The sequence below is a fragment of the Folsomia candida genome, unplaced genomic scaffold, assembly GCF_002217175.1.
Source record: "Folsomia candida strain VU population unplaced genomic scaffold, ASM221717v1 Fcan01_Sc035, whole genome shotgun sequence".
Lineage (NCBI taxonomy): Eukaryota > Metazoa > Arthropoda > Collembola > Entomobryomorpha > Isotomidae > Folsomia > Folsomia candida.
Genome location: NW_019091227.1, coordinates 1058209 through 1064881, shown reverse-complemented (window position 1 = coordinate 1064881; position 6673 = coordinate 1058209).

Genomic DNA, 6673 nt, shown 5'->3' with positions numbered 1-6673 from the left:
TTAACAATTTCCAAAAATAAAACTGTTGTGAATTGAATTTTCAACTGTGCTTCAATCTGAACTAATTTTCATAAATTGCAAGAATTTGATGTAAACTAAATTATGCGTCATTGTTTACAAGTAATTTCTATTATCACCCTAGGCAGTTACATCTACAAATAAGTACGTTTTAATTTTATTTTCCATGATAAGTTAATCAATTTCCGTAATCTATTAAAAATATTATTAAAAAATTTCAAAAAAATATTTTTTAACCGAACCAAATACAAAGACAAAAACTCGTTTAAGATCAAATTGTATAAATGTTTTAAATCGTCACGTGTTAAATTCAAGCCAGGATGAATTAAATCTTAAATTTTTATACGTACTTAAATATACGACAATATTTTAAACGGCGTCGTGAATCGTAAAATTCACTGTTCAACTTCCGGAAACTTAATATTCAGTGCATACATATAAACAATGTTAGAAGATGATTATCTACATACAAAAATTCGCAATTTAACAAAATCATACCCATAATTGCCAAGTATATTCTGGAATAAATGCAAACTAAATACAGCAAATTTTTAAAAGCTCGGTGAAAAATTAGAGCTTGTCGCACACAAAAATTCACAATTGAACAAAATAACGTGGTTAAAAAACACGTTTTTGAAGAAATAAAAATTAAATATAGCATTACGAAAATAACAGATTACAAACATAATTAAATTTTGGTACAAAATTAGAACTTCCAGCACACAAAAATGCGTACTTGAACAAAGTCAAGTCACATGTTAAACCATCCCTACAGCAAACAACATTTGACATATATTTAAAAATATGAAATGAAATGAATGTCAAAATTTTGTTTTGAGTGTATGTACACATTAAATATTATCAAATTATAAAATTTTAGCACTCAAACTTTATACTGGGTTTTCACGCCCTTCACAAATGTGGATAAAAAAGCAATATTCGCCAATTTATGAAAGGTTGCCTGAAAGACTTTCGTAAATAAAACCTTCTTACGGGTTTAAAAAAATAGTCCGTTAATTAGTTTTTGCCCAGTCGCATCAGTTATTAAAAATTGCGAAATATTTTTATGAAGGAAAAAAACGCATCACAATCTTTCATATATTTACGAAGCTTCATAGGCACGGAATTTTTGTAAATGGTATAAATTTACACTATTTACAACGTTTACCACAGTTACGAGTTGTCGTAAATGAATACCCTCACCGGTAATTTCTCAAATTCGCAAGTAAAAAATTTCAGAAAAATATGTACATCTAGTTCTTGACTTATATCTATTTGCGCGATTATGACACCGAAATCGAGGGCTTAAATAGTAAGATTGCATCGCGTCTTGGGTGTCAAATCTTTGACTTTCTCGTTTCCCTCGCGAAAACCAACTTTCTCCTTCTTCCACCCATAACCGGTGCGTGCAAAAGAGATATCCGATTTAAATATTGTAACTCTTTTTGCTAAGAAAAACTCAGTGAATTATATATGTATTTAATTAGGAGTGTATATTCAGAAAAAGTATGCAACCACGTGATTTAAGCACGATCCTATTTTGCATAGACGTTTCGTAAATCTTCCCCGATTTTCTTGATGACAATGGGTGAAGGATGACGAGGAGACAAAGAGAAAGCATAATGGCCAAAGTTTGATGGGGGTCGTATAAAATATTTTTTGTGTGTAAAGTGCGTAAAGTAACTTTGGGTATGCAATGGCATTAATAAAAATAAGTACAATTTACTCAAAGTAAAAAGAGGACGACACAAAAAAGATAAAATTTATTCAACCCTTGTGCAAAATTTGTCCAACGGGACGGTAAATTTTGCACAACGTTGGCTAATTTCTACCTTTCGGTTGTGTCATCCTCTTTTTGTAGTCAACCCTGTGTAAATTTTACTTATTTTTCTTTAGAGTGAATAGTTTGCAAAAAGTGGAAAGATTTCCTTCCTTCATTTTATATGTCGGACATGGAAAAAATTTAGAAATTGAAGTTTAAAATAGTACTGTTAAATTAATATATGCATATAGAAACGGAAATTTTAAAGAAGGCATATGCTATACTGGGAAGTTTACAGTTGGTCAACCTGCAACAGAACCTGACGCAAAAGGTGGCCTTATAAGAAATATTTTGATTATAAATTTGGCGTATAACTTTTCTTTTGGAGAAATAATCATTTTTTTGCAATTGTAAAAAATGTGTACGAAATCATATTTTTCATTTTTTAAATTCGCTACAAAATATAAAAACCGACATTCTAAATTATACCATGAACTTTTTCGACGTCTTGGAATGATCTGCGTTAACAAAATTAATTTGTCCAAAAACTTTGAATCCCAAACTTGGTGTGGAACTCACACCTTTCAGAAAAAATATACAGCCAAAATATAAACCGTTTTCATAATTTTATATACATAGAAAAATGTGTGAGAATGCGAAATCTTATTTTCAGACGTTTGTTGCAGTGCAAAAGTGAATGTCTTTAAGGGCAAATTGCATGGGGGGTTTGAATTCGAAATTGTGTGTCTCAACTTTCCCTTCTTCCAGGTATTCAATTTGTAATTTTGAAGCCTGTGCATCTCCGTGCGTTTTTTACAAAATGAGATTTTAGTTGCATTTAAAAATAGATTCATTTTAAGTTTAATTTCTAAAGGTTTGTAAAATTATCTTACAAACTTTACAAACATTCACAAAGTGAAAATACGCCCTTGGTCTGAGGAAGTTAAAAAAATTGTAAGCTATAATATTCCTGCAAAGCGTTTATAAAATTTTATAAAAATTTGTGAGATTACAGAATTTTCGAATTTTATAAACCTGCGTGAATTGTCAGTATACTCAGCACCGTTATTACAAGGCTTGGAATTTTAGAGACCTAAAAAAGCAAAATCTGCAAAAAAAGTACAGCAGTCATTCGAAAATACACGTATTTATTACATGCTTTGTCAAAATTTTGTAAAGTGAACTTTTTATCGCGGCTAAAATACTTAAAAATCGTGAAAACAGTGTATTTTGACCATGATAAAGACTCCTTAAAAACGTAAAGTAAAGTACTGGTACACTCTGTAAAATTATGTTGCTATTTGTATTTCTATTCAATTTCGAATGTAAATTAGGTTTAAGTAGCAGAAAAGTTTTTGTATGCTTGTTTAATACGTCGTTTGTAGGAAGTATAAATATCTTTGAAAGAATATTATATTAAAGATTTAATCTCGTTACTATGGTTTTTTAAATAGTTTCATAAAAATTTGTGGTGTTCGTTTTTTTAATTCGTTTTTTAAACTTGAAAATAAATAACATTTAATTTCGTTTTTTTTAAATGATACCAATTATTAGTGAACTCATTGAATTGAATGGTGAATTCAGGATCTGGAATATATTTTTGTTTATTTTTCTGGAGATGTATTTTTTGTATTGTGCAAATGCATATTTTGCATCTTAACCAAGTTCAGGAAACAGTTTGGGAAATAGTCTTACCAAGTAAGAACAAAAATATGCAAATTTTTATTACCTGATATTTATTATTTCCTGATAGTCACATATGTACTCCGGTCAGTAATGATTTAATACCAGTTGCCTAAAAGGGTACAAATCCGTCTCCTTTTAGAAATATCTCGACAAAATTAAAACGATGAAACTACCGAGAAAGAAATAGTCGACCGGACGGATTACTCTAAAATATCTTTTTTCGGTGTACTCACGAAAAGTTGGTTAGCAAATAACAAAATGATGAAAAAATCTAGCGAAGCAACAATTCTGACAAGATTACATATAAATATTAAAGGTTTTAGGTCTAAACTTTGCAACCTGTGACAAATAATTAACTGTGCATGCAAGTTTTCAAAATTGTAATTTGAAGTAATTTTCAAAAATTTTGGTTTTTAAGTTTATTTTTTAAAATTGGAGTGTTGTATGCAAGCTCTTGACGTTGGATGAAAAGTATTTGGAAAATCAGGTAATCTGAAGTAATAAATAAGATCCCGTTCTCGCTTTCCACAATGTAAAGTAATTTTTTAATGATGATATTAAGAACTATGTTTTTTTGTTTGTTTATTTGTTAAATTTCAAAAATTAAATGGATGAAAGAGTAAAAGTTGAACGAGGTAGTCACGAAAAGGTGGTTAACAATTAACAAACTAATGCAAAATCCAGCGACGTAACAATTCTTACGATGTATAATAAGAATTGTAAACTTTTAAAAGTTTATTTCGAAAGTTTGTTGTAAACTGCGATAGATAATTACCAATAATTGTGAATGCAAATTTTAAAACATTCAAGTTTTTTAAAGTTTTTAATTATTTAATTTTAAATCTTTTTTTTTCAATGCAATTTTAAGTAGATTTACCAATTTAATTTTGAGCAGCTTTTATTAATTTTAAAATTTTGAATTTTGTAAGAGTTTGAGGTTGCATTAATAATATTTGTGTAATTGGGTATTAAAATTAAATTCTCAGGTTTACCGGCCATATATTTTTGTCATTAACTTCATCTTTTTTTAAAAACTTTATTATTTACAAATTGAATATAACTCCGTACTTTTATTGATTTAGTAATAATTTCCCACCGAATTCCTAGTAGTTTATTTCTAAGTGGTAAATTTCTCATTACCACAACATTACTAAACGGTAATGCCCGTTATTACCAGTGCTGATTGAATGATACATATGCATATATACTCCGGCCAGTAATGATTTCATACCAGTTTTCCTCCTAAGAGTAATGTCCTCTTAATAGGCACCTTATATTCCATTCTAGTTAATTTGCTTCCTTAAAATCAAATCAGCTCTTAAAATCTTCAATTAAACCCCCTTAATTAAAAATCGATTATCTCATTTTTCCCCTCAAATTGCATTTAATCTTTCACTCCTCAATCTTACAAAACACACGAAATCTCAACTAAAATACAAATCCGCTTTTCTGCAAACAGGAAGATATCTAACCGAAAATTGGAGAGAAAGTAAAGCCCTCAAGTTTCTAAAAGAAAATCACTTTCGAGAGAGATTTGGACCGTTGCCCAGTTCCGTCCAGGCCAATATCGCTCCAATCTTTTCTTTACTTTACTTCGGGCTGGCTGGATGAACGTGTTACGATGGAGACGGCCCAGCAGCAGAAGAAAGTGGATGGAAGGGAAGCACTTGAAAGTGCACGGAGGGGAAATGATACCACGATTGTCACGGAGACAAGAAAATGAAGAAGACACTCTAAATAATTTGGGAACAAATTAATTTATTTTCTATGATAGGTTTTGTAGATGGGGAGACAATTCACGCAGGCAATTCACGCAGGTAAAATTGGTAACATTGTAAATTTTGTAAACGTACAAACTTAAATTTTGTAAAATTTAAAATTTTGTTAAAAGTAAAATTTTGTTAAAAGTAAAATTTTGTATAATTTAAAATTTTGTTAAATGTAAAATTTTGTAAAGAGTTTGAAACATTTTACAAAATTTTGTTAAATGTAAAATTTTGTAAAGTGTTTGAAACATTTTACAAAATTTTGTAAGATTAAATTGACTCACAAATTTGTGTAACCTTAGTCATGGCCAGATCAAGGGCGTCGTTAAAGTTAGTTTTTTAAGAAAATTTCAACGTCTAATTCAATTTTTTGGGGAAATTAGTAACATTTATAAGTAATTAAGGTCATCCAGTTTTCTTGCGGAAATAGGACATGAATTTTATGAAATCCGTAAATTGTACAGAGTTACCAAATTTTACAAAATATTTCATAGGAAAATTAGCTCCCACATTTCTGTAAACTCGCTCATATCAAGGGTGTTTTTTTATTTTGTAATAGGTAGTAAAATTGTTTTACTAAACTCGGATTTTACAAAGTTACAATTGACTGCGTGAATTGTCGAACTTAAAATCCTGTTTTAAATTTGTATCTTTAAATATAATGAAAATTTTAAATTAGATTTTTTTTTACTTTCGAGGTCTATAAACTTTGGAAATTCAAACTAATTTTGAAGATTATGATTTTGGACACTTTTTATTAAAGCTTTTTAATATCAAACGCGAGGTGCATCACCAACAGAAGAGCGACCAATTTAATTCCATCAGCAATTATATGCAGGTATACTACTAGGTAACAAATTGTTACCAAATTTGGTAACAAATCGTTACCAAATTCGGTAAAAAACAGTTTTATTATCAGATTATACATTTTATGAAAATGTTTTTTAAAAACAATAATAATACGTTTTGATTGGCACGGATTGAAAAGATTCAAATTTCTCGTAAATTGGTGTGGTAGGAGTGTAGCAACCTGTTACCGCGTGGTAACAGGTTGCTACCGAATTGTTTAGAGTATATCCAGTTAGCAAAATGGGAGAGCAGCTCAAAAGACAAAACGTACTTGTAGAGGAGAAAGTCAGGGTTTGTTACTATGCAAATTAATGCAGTGCAAGTATGCAGAGGAGAGAAAGTCAAGTTCGCCTATCTAATTCGCTATCTATAAATTATGTAACGTGTTAAGTAACCTTAAAAATCGCACAAAGAAATTATGCCGGGTTGCTAAGTTACATAATTTTTTGTATCTCGCGTTCCATCTAAATCAAATCAAAATCTATTCATATGAGAAATTGATAATTATGAAATAATGCGGTAATTCATGCAGACCTTGGTAAATCTGCAGAAACCGAAAATTTACAAGTTTCTACAAAATTCCATAAGTAAT